Source organism: Phalangium opilio, unplaced genomic scaffold (genome assembly GCF_054372755.1).
Source record: "Phalangium opilio isolate 3A_F unplaced genomic scaffold, DU_Popi_V2 ptg000390l_1, whole genome shotgun sequence".
NCBI classification, from domain to species: Eukaryota; Metazoa; Arthropoda; class Arachnida; order Opiliones; family Phalangiidae; genus Phalangium; species Phalangium opilio.
The window spans coordinates 5,086,397-5,101,185 of NW_028324234.1; the positions used below are offsets into that span (position 1 = coordinate 5,086,397).

The following is a 14,789-nucleotide window of genomic DNA, read 5'->3' on the forward strand; positions in this document are numbered from 1 at the left end:
TCAGATGTAGCGTGAAAAGTCGTAACTTTTCAACAATACCTGACAACCATTTAATTTCTGAGCTTCCGTGGCTCAATGGTTAGCGCGTTCGGCTGTTAACCAATAGGTTGGTGGTTCGAGCCCATCCGGGAGCGGTTTTGTCACGTCTTAGATGTAACGTAAAATGTCAGAGTTTTTCCACAATACCTGACGAACATTTAATTTTTGGGCTTCCGTGGCGCAAAGGTTAGCGCGTTCAGCTGTTAATCGAAAGGGTGGTGGTTCGAGCCCACCCGGGAGTGGTGTTGTGGGATCTCAAGTGTAACGTAGAAAGCCAAAGTTTTCCACAATACTTGACAACCATTTAATTTTTGGGCTTCCGTGGCGCAATGGATAGCGCGTTCAGCTGTTAATCGAAAGGTTGGTGGTTCGAGCCCATCCGAGAGCGGTTTTGTCACGTCTCAGATGTAACGTAAAATGTCAGAGTTTTTCCACAATACCTGACGAACATTTAATTTTTGGGCTTCCGTGGCGCAAAGGTTAGCGCGTTCAGCTGTTAATCGAAAGGTTGGTGGTTCGAGCCCACCCGGAAGAGGTGTTGTGGGGTCTCAGATGTAGCGTAAAAAGTCATAACTTTTCCACAATACCTGACGATCATTTAATTTTTTGGCTTCCGTGGCGCAATGGTTAGGGCGTTCAGCTGTTAACCGAAAGGTTGGTGGTTCGAGCCCACCCGGGAGTGGTGTTGTGGGGTCTCAGATGTAGCGTAAAAAGTCATAACTTTTCCACAATACCTGACAAACATTTAATTTCAGAACTTCCGTGGCGCAATGGTTAGCGCGTTCGGCTGTTAACCGAAAGGTTGGTGGTTCGAGCCCACCCGAGAGCGGTGTTGTGGGGTCTCAGATGTAGCGCAAAAAGTCATAACTTTTCCACAATACCTGACGATCATTTAATTTCTGAGCTTCCGTGGCGCAATGGTTAGCGCGTTCAGCTTTTAACCGAAAGGTTGGTGGTTCGAGCCCACCCGGGAGCGGTGTTGTGGGGTCTCAGATGTAACGTAAAAAGTCAGAGTTTTTAAACAATACCTGACAAACATTTAATTTCAGAACTTCCGTGGTGCAATGGTTAGCGCGTTCAGCTGTTAACCGAAAGGTTGGTGGTTCGAGCCCACCCGCGAGCGGTGTTGTGGGGTCTCAGACGTAGCGTAAAAAGTCATTATTTTTCCAAAATACCTGATGACCATTTAATTTTTTTGGCTTCCGTGGCGCGATGTTTAGCGCTTTCGGCTGTTAACCGAAAGGTTGGTGGCTAAATCCCACCCAGGAGCGGTGTTGTGAGGTCTCAGATGTAACGTAAAAAGTCTGAGTTTTTCCACAATTCCTGACGACCATTTAATTTTTAGGCTTCTGTGGCGCGATGGTTAGCGCGTTCTGCTTTTAACCGAAAGGCTGGTGGTTCGAGCCCACCCGGGAGCGGTGTTGTGGCGTCTCAGATGTAGCGTAAAAAGTCATAACTTTTCCACAATACCTGACGACCATTTAATTTTTTGGCTTCCGTGGCGCGATGGTTAGCGCGTGCGGCTTTTAACCGAAAGTTTGGTGGTTCGAGCCCATCAGGGAGCGGTGTTGTGAGGTCTCAGATGTATCGTAAAAAGTCAGAGTTTTTCAACAATGCCTGACGACCATTTAATTTTTAGGCTTCCGTGGCGCGATGGTTAGCGCGTTCGGCTTTTAACCGAAAGTTTGGTGGTTCGATCCCATCCGGGAGCGATGTTGTGAGGTCTCAGAAGTAACGTAAAAAGTCAGAGTTTTTAAAACAGTACCTGACAAACATTTAATTTCAGAGCTTCCGTGGCGCAATGGTTAGCGCGTTCAGCTGTTAACTGAAAGGTTTGTGGTTCGAGCCCACCCGGGAGCGGTGTTGTGGTGTCCCAGATGGGGCGTAAAAGTCATAACTTTTCCACAATACCTGACGATCATTTAATTTTTTTGGCTTCCGTGGCGCAATGGTTTGCGCGTTCAGCTGTTAACCGAAAGGTTGGTGGTTCGAGCCCATCCGGGAGCGGTGTTGTGAGATCTCAGATGTAACGTAAAAAGTCACAGTTTTTCCACAATACCTGACGATCATTTAATTTCAGAGCTTCCGTGGCGCAATGGTTAGCGCGTTCAGCTTTTAACCGAAAGGTTGGTGGTTCGAGCCCACCCAGGAGTGGTGTTGTGGGGTCCCAGATGTATCGTAAAAAGTCATAACTGTTCCACAATACCTGACGATTTATTTTTTTGGCTTCCGTGGCGCAATGGCTAGCGCGTTCAGCTGTTAACCGAAAGGTTGGTGGTTCGAGCCCACCCGGGAGCGGTGTTGTGGGGTCTCAAATGTAGCGTAAAAAGTCACAACTTTTCCACAATACCTGACGATCATTTAATTTCTGAGCTTCCGTGGCGCAATGGTTAGCGCGTTCAGCTTTTAACCGAAAGGTTGGTGGTTCGAGCCCACCCGGGAGCGGTGTTGTGGGGTCTCAGATGTAACGTAAAAAGTCAGAGTTTTTAAACAATACCTGACAAACATTTAATTTCAGAACTTCCGTGGCGCAATGGTTAGCGCGTTCAGCTGTTAACCGAAAGGTTGGTGACTATAGCCCATCAGGGAGCGGTGTTGTGAGGTCTCAGATGTATCGTAAAAAGTCAGAGTTTTTCAACAATGCCTGACGACCATTTAATTTTTAGGCTTCGGTGGCGCGATGGTTAGCGCGTTCGGCTTTTAACCGAAAGTTTGGTGGTTCGAGCCCATCCGGGAGCGGTGTTGTGAGGTCTCAGATGTAACGTAAAAAGTCAGAGTTTTTAAAACAGTACCTGACAAACATTTAATTTCAGAGCTTCCGTGGCGCAATGGTTAGCGCGTTCAGCTGTTAACTGAAAGGTTTGTGGTTCGAGCCCACCCGGGAGCGGTGTTGTGGTGTCCCAGATGTAGCGTAAAAGTCATAACTTTTCCACAATACCTGACGATCATTTAATTTTTTGGCTTCCGTGGCGCAATGGTTTGCGCGTTCAGCTGTTAACCGAAAGGTTGGAGGTTCGAGCCCACCCGGGAGCGGTGTTGTGAGATCTCAGATGTAACGTAAAAAGTCACAGTTTTTCCACAATACCTGACGACCATTTAATTTTCAGGCTTCCGTGGCGCGATGGTCAGCGCGTTCGGCTTTTAACCGAAAGGTTGGTGGTTCGAGCCCATCCGGGAGCGGTGTTGTGGGGTCTCAGATGTAGCGTAAAAAGTCAGAGTTTTTAAACAATACCTGACAAACATTTAATTTCAGAACTTCCGTGGCGCAATGGTTAGCGCGTTCAGCTGTTAACCGAAAGGTTGGTGGTTCGAGCTCACCCGCGAGCGGTGTTAAGGTGTCTCAGACGTAGCGTAAAAAGTCATTATTTTTCCAAAATACCTGATGACCATTTAATTTTTTGGCTTCCTTGGCGCGATGGTTAGCGCGTTCGGCTGTTAACCGAAAGGTTGGTGGTTCGAGCCCACCCGGGAGCGGTGTTGTGGGGTCTCAGATGTAGCGTAAAAAGTCATAACTTTTCCACAATACCTGACGATCATTTAATTTCTGAGCTTCCGTGGCGCAATGGTTAGCGCGTTCAGCTTTTAACGAAAGGTTGGTGGTTCGAGCCCACCCGGGAGCGGTGTTGTGGGGTCTCAGATGTAGCGTAAAAAGTCATAACTTTTCCACAATACCTGACGATCATTTAATTTCTGAGCTTCCGTGGCGCAATGGTTAGCGCGTTCAGCTTTTAACGAAAGGTTGGTGGTTCGAGCCCACCCGGGAGCGGTGTTGTGGGGTCTCAGATGTAACGTAAAAAGTCAGAGTTTTTAAACAATACCTGACAAACATTTAATTTCAGAACTTCCGTGGCGCAATGGTTAGCGCGTTCAGCTGTTAACCGAAAGGTTGGTGGTTCGAGCCCACCCGCGAGCGGTGTTGTGGGGTCTCAGATGTAGCGTAAAAAGTCAGAGTTTTTAAACAATACCTGACAAACATTTAATTTCAGAACTTCCGTGGCGCAATGGTTAGCGCGTTCAGCTGTTAACCGATAGGTTGGTGGTTAGAGTCCACCCGCGAGCGGTGTTGTGGTGTCTCAGACGTAGCGTAAAAAGTCATTATTTTTCCAAAATACCTGATGACCATTTAATTTTTTGGCTTCCTTGGCGCGATGGTTAGCGCGTTCGGCTGTTAACCGAAAGGTTGGTGGCTAAAGCCCACCTAGGAGCGGTGTTGAGAGGTCTCAGATGTAACGTAAAAAGTGAGAGTTTTTCAACAATTCCTGACGACCATTTAATTTTTAGGCTTCCGTAGCGCGATGGTAATTGCGTTCGGCTTTTAACCGAAAGTTTGGTGGTTCGAGCCCATCCGGGAGCGGTGTTGTGGGGTCTCAGATGTAGCGTAAAAAGTCATAGCTTTTCCACAATACCTTACGTTCATTTAATTTTTTGGCTTCCGTGGCGCAATTGTTAGCGCGTTCAGCTGTTAACCGAAAGGTTGGTGGTTCGAGCCCACCCGGTAGCGGTGTTGTTGGGTCTCAGATGTAGCGTAAAAAGTCATAACTTTTCCACAATACCTGACGATCATTTAATTTCTGAGCTTCCGTGGCGCAATGGTTAGCGCGTTCAGCTTTTAACCGAAAGGTTGGTTGTTCGAGCCCACCCGGGAGCGGTGTTGTGGGGTCTCAGATGTAACGTAAAAAGTCAGAGTTTTTAAACAATACCTGACAAACATTTAATTTCAGAACTTCCGTGGCGCAATGGTTAGCGCGTTCAGCTGTTAACCGAAAGGTTGGTGGTTCGAGCCCACCCGCGAGCGGTGTTGTGGGGTCTCAGACGTAGCGTAAAAAGTCATTATTTTTCCAAAATACCTGATGACCATTTAATTTTTTGGCTTCCTTGGCGCGATGGTTAGCGCGTTCGGCTGTTAACCGAAAGGTTGGTGGCTAAAGCCCACCCAGGAGCGGTGTTGAGAGGTCTCAGATGTAACGTAAAAAGTCAGAGTTTTTCCGCAATACCTGACGACCATTGAATTTCGGAGCTTCCGTGGTGCAATGGTTAGCGCGTTCGGCTGTTAACCGAAAGGTTGGTGGTTCGAGCCCACCCGGGAGCGGTGTTGTGGGATCTCAGATGTAGCGCAAAGAGTCATAACTTTTCCACAATACCTGACGATCATTTAATTTTTTGGCTTCCGTGGCGCAATGGTTAGCGCGTTCAGCTGTTAACCGAAAGGTTGGTGGTTCGAGCCCACCCGGGAGCGGTGTTGTGGGGTCTCAGATGTAGCGTAAAAAGTCATAACTTTTCCACAATACCTGACGATCATTTAATTTCTGAGCATCCGTGGCGCAATGTTTAGCGCGTTCAGCTTTTAACCGAAAGGTTGGTGGTTCGAGCCCACCCGGGAGCGGTGTTGTGGGGTCTCAGATGTAACGTAAAAAGTCAGAGTTTTTAAACAATACCTGACAAACATTTAATTTCAGAACTTCCGTGGCGCAATGTTAAGCGCGTTCAGCTGTTAACCGAAAGGTTGGTGGTTCGAGCCCACCCGCGAGCGGTGTTGTGGGGTCTCAGACGTAGCGTAAAAAGTCATTATTTTTCCAAAATACCTGATGACCATTTAATTTTTTGGCTTCTGTGGCGCGATGGTTAGCGCGTTCGGCTGTTAACCGAAAGGTTGGTGGCTAAAGCCCACCCAGAAGCGGTGTTGAGAGGTCTCAGATGTAACGTAAAAAGTCAGAGTTTTTCCACAATTCCTGACGACCATTTAATTTTTAGGCTTCCGTGGCGCGATGGTCATTGCGTTCGGCTTTTAATCGAAAGTTTGGTGGTTCGAGCCCATCCGGGAGCGGTGTTGTGGGGTCTCAGATGTAGCGTAAAAAGTCATAGCTTTTCCACAATACCTGACGTTCATTTAATTTTTTGGCTTCCGTGGCGCAATTGTTAGCGCGTTCAGCTGTTAACCGAAAGGTTGGTGGTTCGAGCCCACCCGGGAGCGGTGTTGTGGGGTCTCAGATGTAGCGTAAAAAGTCATAACTTTTCCACAATACCTGACGATCATTTAATTTCTGAGCTTCCGTGGCGCAATGGTTAGCGCGTTCAGCTGTTAACCGAAAGGTTGGTGGTTCGAGCCCACCCGGGAGCGGTGTTGTGGGGTCTCAGATGTAACGTAAAAAGTCAGAGTTTTTAAACAATACCTGACAAACATTTAATTTCAGAACTTCCGTGGCGCAATGGTTAGCGCGTTCAGCTGTTAACCGAAAGGTTGGTGGTTCGAGCCCACCCGCGAGCGGTGTTGTGGGGTCTCAGACGTAGCGTAAAAAGTCATTATTTTTCCAAAATACCTGATGACCATTTAATTTTTTGGCTTCCGTGGCGCGATGGTTAGCGCGTTCGGCTGTTAACCGAAAGGTTGGTGGCTAAAGCCCACCCAGGAGCGGTGTTGAGAGGTGTCAGATGTAACGTAAAAAGTCAGAGTTTTTCCACAATTCCTGACGACCATTTAATTTTTAGGCTTCCGTGGCGCAATGGTCATTTCGTTCGGCTTTTAACCGAAAGTTTGGTGGTTCGAGCCCATCCGTTAGCGGTGTTGTGAGGTCTCAGATGTAACGTAAAATTGAGAGTTTTTCCGCAATACCTGACGACCGTTTAATTTCAGAGCTTCCGTGGCGCAATGGTCATTGCGTTCGGCTTTTAAGAGCCCATCCGGGAGCGGTGTTGTGAGGTCTCAGATGTAACGTAAAAGTCAGAGTTTTTCCGCAATACCTGACGACCATTGAATTTCAGAGCTTCCGTGGCTTAATGGTTAGCGCGTTCGGCTGGTAACCGAAGGGTTGGTGGTTCGAGCCCACCCGCGAGCGGTGTTGTGGGGTCTCAGACGTAGCGTAAAAAGTCATAACTGTTCCACAATAACTGACGATCATTTAATTTTTGGCTTCCGTGGCGCGATAGTTAGCGCGTTCGGCTGTTAACCGAAAGGTTGGTGGCTAAAGCCCACCTAGGAGCGGTGTTGTGAGATCTCAGATATAACGTAAAAAGTCGTAACTTTTCCACAATACCTGACGATCATTTCATTTCTGAGCTTCCGTGGCTCAATGGTTAGCGCGTTCGGCTTTTAACCGAAAGTTTGGTGGTTCGAGCCCATCCGGGAGCGGTGTTGTGAGGTCTCAGATGTTACGTAAACAGTCTGAGTTTTTCCACAATTCCTGAAGACCATTTAATTTTTAGGCTTCCATGGCGCGATGGTTAGCGCGTTCGGCTGTTAACCGAAAGGTTGGTGGTTCGAGCTCACCCGAAAGCGGTGTTGTGGCGTCTCAGATGTAGCGTAAAAAGTCATAACTTTTCCACAATACCTGACGAACAATTAATTTCAGAGCTTCCGTGGCGCAATGGTTAGCGCGTTCAGCTTTTAACCGAAAGGTTGGTGGTTCGAGCCCACCCAGGAGTGGTGTTGTGGGGTCCCACATGTAGCGTAAAAAGTCATAACTGTTCCACAATAACTGACGATCATTTAATTTTTTGGCTTCCGTGGCGCAATGGTTGGCGCGTTCAGCTGTTAACCGAAAGGTTGGTGGTTCGAGACCACCCGGGAGCGGTGTTGTGGGGTCTCAAATGTAGCGTAAAAAGTCACAACTTTTCCACAATAACTGACGATCATTTAATTTCTGAGCTTCCGTGGCGCAATGGTTAGCGCGTTCAGCTTTTAACCGAAAGGTTGGTGGTTCGAGCCCACCCGGGATTGGTGTTGAGGGGTCTAAGATGTAACGTAAAGAGTTTTTAAACAATACCTGACAAACTTTTAATTTCAGAGCTTCCGTGGCGCAATGGTTAGCGCGTTCCGCTGTTAACCGAAAGGTTGGTGGTTCGAGCCCACCCAGGAGCGGTGTTGAGAGGTGTCAGATGTAACGTAAAATTGAGAGTTTTTCCGCAATACCTGACGACCGTTTAATTTCAGAGCTTCCTTGGCGCAATGGTCATTGCGTTCGGCTTTTAACCGAAAGTTTGGTGGTTCGAGCCCACCCGGGAGCGGTGTTGTGGGGTCTCAGATGTAGCGTAAAAAGTCATAACTTTTCCACAATACCTGACAAACATTTAATTTCAGAGCTTCCGTGGCGCAATGGTTAGCGCGTTCAGCTTTTAACCGAAAGGTTGGTGGTTCGAGCCCACCCAGGAGTGGTGTTGTGGGGTCCCAGATGTAGCGTAAAATGTCATAACTGTTCCACAATAACTGACGATCATTTAATTTTTGGCTTCCGTGGCGCGATAGTTAGCGCGTTCGGCTGTTAACCGAAAGGTTGGTGGCTAAAGCCCACCTAGGAGCGGTGTTGTGAGATCTCAGATATAACGTAAAAAGTCGTAATTTTTCCACAATACCTGACGATCATTTCATTTCTGAGCTTCCGTGGCTCAATGGTTAGCGCGTTCGGCTTTTAACCGAAAGTTTGGTGGTTCGAGCCCATCCGGGAGCGGTGTTGTGAGGTCTAAGATGTTACGTAAACAGTCTGAGTTTTTCCACAATTCCTGAAGACCATTTAATTTTTAGGCTTCCATGGCGCGATGGTTAGCGCGTTCGGCTGTTAACCGAAAGGTTGGTGGTTCGAGCCCACCCGAAAGCGGTGTTGTGGCGTCTCAGATGTAGCGTAAAAAGTCATAACTTTTCCACAATACCTGACGAACAATTAATTTCAGAGCTTCCGTGGCGCAATGGTTAGCGCGTTCAGCTTTTAACCGAAAGGTTGGTGGTTCGAGCCCACCCAGGAGTGGTGTTGTGGGGTCCCAGATGTAGCGTAAAAAGTCATAACTGTTCCACAATAACTGACGATCATTTAATTTTTTGGCTTCCGTGGCGCAATGGTTGGCGCGTTCAGCTGTTAACCGAAAGGTTGGTGGTTCGAGCCCACCCGAAAGCGGTGTTGTGGCGTCTCAGATGTAGCGTAAAATGTCATAACTTTTCCACAATACCTGACGAACAATTAATTTCAGAGCTTCCGTGGCGCAATGGTTAGCGCGTTCAGCTTTTAACCGAAAGGTTGGTGGTTCGAGCCCACCCAGGAGTGCTGTTGTGGGGTCCCAGATGTAGCGTAAAAAGTCATAACTGTTCCACAATAACTGACGATCATTTAATTTTTTGCTTCCGTGGCGCAATGGTTGGCGCGTTCAGCTGTTAACCGAAAGGTTGGTGGTTCGAGCCCACCCGGGAGCGGTGTTGTGGGGTCTCAAATGTAGCGTAAAAAGTCACAACTTTTCCACAATAACTGACAATCATTTAATTTCTGAGCTTCCGTGGCGCAATGGTTAGCGCGTTCAGCTTTTAACCGAAAGGTTGGTGGTTCGAGCCCACCAGGGATTGGTGTTGAGGGGTCTAAGATGTAACGTAAAGAGTTTTTAAACAATACCTGACAAACATTTAATTTCAGAGCTTCCGTGGCGCAATGGTTAGCGCGTTCAGCTGTTAACCGAAAGGTTGGTGGTTCGAGCCCACCCGCGAGCGGTGTTGTGGGGTCTCAGACGTAGCGTAAAAAGTCATTATTTTTCCAAAATACCTGATGACCATTTAATTTTTTGGCTTCCGTGGCGCGATGGTTAGCGCGTTCGGCTGCTAACCGAAAGGTTGGTGGCTAAAGCCCACCCAGGAGCGGTGTTGTGAGGCCTCAGATGTAACGTAAAAAGTCAGAGTTTTTCAACAATGCCTGACGACCATTTAATTTTTAGGCTTCCGTGGCGCGATGGTTAGCGCGTTCGGCTTTTAACCGAAAGTTTGGTGGTTCGAGCCCATCCGGGAGCGGTGTTGTGAGGTCTCAGATGTAACGTAAAAAGTCAGATTTTAAAACAGTACCTGACAAACATTTAATTTCAGAGCTTCCGTGGCGCAATGGTTAGCGCGTTCAGCTGTTAACTGAAAGGTTTGTGGTTCGAGCCCACCCGGGAGCGGTGTCGTGGTGTCCCAGATGTAGCGTAAAAAGTCATAACTTTTCCACAATACCTGACGATCATTTAAATTTTTGGCTTCCGTGGCGCAATGGTTTGCGCGTTCAGCTGTTAACCGAAAGGTTGGAGGTTCGAGCCCTCCCGGGAGCGGTGTTGTGGGGTCTCAGATGTAGCGTAAAAAGTCATAACTTTTCCACAATACCTGACGATCATTAAATTTCTGAGCTTTCGTGGCGCAGTGGTTAGCGCGTTCGGCTGTTAACCGAAAGGTTGGTGGTTCGAGCCCATCCGGGAGCGGTGTTGTGAGATCTCAGATGTAACGTAAAAAGTCACAGTTTTTCCACAATACCTGACGACCATTTAATTTTTAGGCTTCCGTGGCGCGATGGTCAGCGCGTTCGGCTTTTAACCGAAAGTTTGGTGGTTCGAGCCCATCCGGGAGCGGTGTTGTGAGGTCTCAGATGTAACGTAAACGGTCTGAGTTTTTCCACAATTCCTGAAGACCATTTAATTTTTAGGCTTCCATGGCGCGATGGTTAGCGCGTTCGGCTGTTAACCGAAAGGTTGGTGGTTCGAGCCCACCCGAAAGCGGTGTTGTGGCGTCTTAGATGTAGCGTAAAAAGTCATAAATTTTATACAATACCTGACGAACAAATAATTTCAGAGCTTCCGTGGCGCAAAATAATAAATTGTCAGGTATTGTTTAAAAACTCTGACTTTTTACGCTACATTTGAGACCCCACAACACCGCTCCCGGGTGGGCTCGAACCACCAACCTTTCGGTTAACAGCTGAACGCGCTAACCATTGCGCCACGGAAGCCAAAAAAATAAATGACCGTCAGTTATTGTGGAACAGTTATGACTTTTTACGCTACATCTGGGACCCCACAACACCACTCCTGGGTGGGCTCGAACCACCAACCTTTCGGTTAAAAGCTGAACGCGCTAACCATTGCGCCACGGAAGCTCTGAAATTAATTGTTCGTCAGGTATTGTGGAAAAGTTATGACTTTTTACGCTACATCTGAGACGCCACAACACCGCTTTCGGGTGGGCTCGAACCACCAACCTTTCGGTTAACAGCCGAACGCGCTAACCATCGCGCCAAGGAAGCCTAAAAATTAAAGGGTCTTCAGGAATTGTGGAAAAACTCAGACTGTTTACGTAACATCTGAGACCTCACAACACCGCTCCCGGATGGGCTCGAACCACCAAACTTTCGGTTAAAAGCCGAACGCGCTAACCATCGCGCCACAGAAGCCTAAAAATTAAATGGTCGTCAGGAATTGTGGAAAAACTCTGACTTTTTACGATAAATCTGAGACCTCACAACACCGCTCCCTGATGGGCTCGAACCACCAAACTTTCGGTTAAAAGCCGCACGCGCTAACCATCGCGCCACGGAAGCCAAAAAATTAAATGGTCGTCAGGTATTGTGGAAAAGTTATGAATTTTACGCTACGTCTGAGACCCCACAACACCGCTCGCGGGTGGGCTCGAACCACGAACCTTTCGGTTAACAGCTGAACGCGCTATTCATTGCGCCACGGAAGCTCTGAAATTAAATGTTTGTCAGGTATTGTTTAAAAACTCTGACTTTTTACGTTACATCTTAGACCCCACAACACCAATCCCGGGTGGGCTCGAACCACCAACCTTTCGGTTAAAAGCTGAACGCGCTAACCATTGCGCCACGGAAGCTCAGAAATTAAATGATCGTCAGGTATTGTGGAAAAGTTGTGACTTTTTACGCTACATCTGGGACCCCACAACACCACTCCTGGGTGGGCTCGAACCACCAACCTTTCGGTTAACAGCCGAACGCGCTAACCATCGCGCCATGGAAGCCTAAAAATTAAATGGTCTTCAGGAATTGTGGAAGAACTCAGACTGTTTACGTAACATCTGAGACCTCACAACACCGCTCCCGGATGGGCTCGAACCACCAAACTTTCGGTTAAAAGCCGAACGCGCTAACCATTGCGCCACGGAAGCTCAGAAATGAAATGATCGTCAGGTATTGTGGAACAGTTATGACTTTTTACGCTACATCTGGGACCCTACAACACCACTCCTGCGTGGGCTCGAACCACTAACCTTTCGGTTAAAAGCTGAACGTGCTAACCATTGCGCCACGGAAGCTCTGAAATTAATTGTTCGTCAGGTATTGTGGAAAAGTTATGACTTTTTACGCTACATCTGAGACGCCACAACACCGCTTTCGGGTGGGCTCGAACCACCAGCCTTTCGGTTAACAGCTGAACGCGCTAACCATTGCGCCACGGAAGCTCAGAAATTAAATGATCGTCAGGTATTGTGGAACAGTTATGACTTTTTACGCTACATCTGGGACCCTACAACACCACTCCTGGGTGGGCTCGAACCACCAACCTTTCGGTTAAAAGCTGAACGCGCTAACCATTGCGCCACGGAAGCTCTGAAATTAATTGTTCGTCAGGTATTGTGGAAAAGTTATGACTTTTTACGCTACATCTGAGACGCCACAACACCGCTTTCGGGTGGGCTCGAACCACCAACCTTTCGGTTAACAGCCGAACGCGCTAACCATCGCGCCAAGGAAGCCTAAAAATTAAAGGGTCTTCAGGAATTGTGGAAAAACTCAGACTGTTTACGTAACATCTGAGACCTCACAACACCGCTCCCGGATGGGCTCGAACCACCAAACTTTCGGTTAAAAGCCGAACGCGCTAACCATCGCGCCACAGAAGCCTAAAAATTAAATGGTCGTCAGGAATTGTGGAAAAACTCTGACTTTTTACGATAAATCTGAGACCTCACAACACCGCTCCCTGATGGGCTCGAACCACCAAACTTTCGGTTAAAAGCCGCACGCGCTAACCATCGCGCCACGGAAGCCAAAAAATTAAATGGTCGTCAGGTATTGTGGAAAAGTTATGAATTTTACGCTACGTCTGAGACCCCACAACACCGCTCGCGGGTGGGCTCGAACCACGAACCTTTCGGTTAACAGCTGAACGCGCTATTCATTGCGCCACGGAAGCTCTGAAATTAAATGTTTGTCAGGTATTGTTTAAAAACTCTGACTTTTTACGTTACATCTTAGACCCCACAACACCAATCCCGGGTGGGCTCGAACCACCAACCTTTCGGTTAAAAGCTGAACGCGCTAACCATTGCGCCACGGAAGCTCAGAAATTAAATGATCGTCAGGTATTGTGGAAAAGTTGTGACTTTTTACGCTACATCTGGGACCCCACAACACCACTCCTGGGTGGGCTCGAACCACCAACCTTTCGGTTAACAGCCGAACGCGCTAACCATCGCGCCATGGAAGCCTAAAAATTAAATGGTCTTCAGGAATTGTGGAAGAACTCAGACTGTTTACGTAACATCTGAGACCTCACAACACCGCTCCCGGATGGGCTCGAACCACCAAACTTTCGGTTAAAAGCCGAACGCGCTAACCATTGCGCCACGGAAGCTCAGAAATGAAATGATCGTCAGGTATTGTGGAACAGTTATGACTTTTTACGCTACATCTGGGACCCTACAACACCACTCCTGCGTGGGCTCGAACCACCAACCTTTCGGTTAAAAGCTGAACGTGCTAACCATTGCGCCACGGAAGCTCTGAAATTAATTGTTCGTCAGGTATTGTGGAAAAGTTATGACTTTTTACGCTACATCTGAGACGCCACAACACCGCTTTCGGGTGGGCTCGAACCACCAGCCTTTCGGTTAACAGCTGAACGCGCTAACCATTGCGCCACGGAAGCTCAGAAATTAAATGATCGTCAGGTATTGTGGAACAGTTATGACTTTTTACGCTACATCTGGGACCCTACAACACCACTCCTGGGTGGGCTCGAACCACCAACCTTTCGGTTAAAAGCTGAACGCGCTAACCATTGCGCCACGGAAGCTCTGAAATTAATTGTTCGTCAGGTATTGTGGAAAAGTTATGACTTTTTACGCTACATCTGAGACGCCACAACACCGCTTTCGGGTGGGCTCGAACCACCAGCCTTTCGGTTAACAGCTGAACGCGCTAACCATTGCGCCACGGAAGCCAAAAAATTAAATGATCGTCAGTTATTGTGGAACAGTTATGACTTTTTACGTTACATCTTAGACCCCACAACACCAATCCCGGGTGGGCTCGAACCACCAACCTTTCGGTTAAAAGCTGAACGCGCTAACCATTGCGCCACGGAAGCTCAGAAATTAAATGATCGTCAGGTATTGTGGAACAGTTATGACTTTTTACGCTACATCTGGGACCCTACAACACCACCCCTGGGTGGGCTCGAACCACCAACCTTTCGGTTAAAAGCTGAACGCGCTAACCATTGCGCCACGGAAGCTCTGAAATTAATTGTTCGACAGGTATTGTCGAAAAGTTATGACTTTTTACGCTACATCTGAGACGCCACAACACCGCTTTCGGGTGGGCTCGAACCACCAACCTTTCGGTTAACAGCCGAACGCGCTAACCATCGCGCCACGGAAGCCAAAAAATTAAATGATCGTCAGGTATTGTGGAAAAGTTATGACTTTTTACGCTACATCTGGGACACCACAACACCGCTCCCGGGTGGGCTCGAACCACAAACCTTTCAGTTAACAGCTGAACGCGCTAACCATTGCGCCACAGAAGCTCTGAAATTAAATGTTTGTCAGGTACTGTTTTAAAAACTCTGACTTTTTACGTTACATCTGAACCTCACAACACCGCTCCCGGATGGGCTCGAACCACCAAACTTTCGGTTAAAAGCCGAGCGCGCTAACCATCGCGCCACGGAAGCCTAAAAATTAAATGGTCGTCAGGCATTGTTGAAAAACTCTGACTTTTTACGATACATCTGAG

At 47.8% G+C, this 14,789-nt stretch overlaps 3 non-coding genes across 3 annotated transcripts; all 3 read left to right on the top strand.

Moving 5' to 3' along the window:
* The first annotated feature begins 942 nt into the window (after positions 1-942).
* On the top strand, positions 943-1,015 carry TRNAK-UUU (transfer RNA lysine (anticodon UUU)). The gene has a single exon. It is a non-coding gene; the product is annotated as a tRNA-Lys (tRNA).
* A 1,396-nt stretch (positions 1,016-2,411) lies between these two features.
* On the top strand, positions 2,412-2,484 carry TRNAK-UUU (transfer RNA lysine (anticodon UUU)). Its single transcript has one exon. It is a non-coding gene; the product is annotated as a tRNA-Lys (tRNA).
* A 4,315-nt stretch (positions 2,485-6,799) lies between these two features.
* Positions 6,800-6,872, top strand: TRNAT-GGU (transfer RNA threonine (anticodon GGU)). The gene has a single exon. It is a non-coding gene; the product is annotated as a tRNA-Thr (tRNA).
* Positions 6,873-14,789: the final 7,917 nt, after the last annotated feature.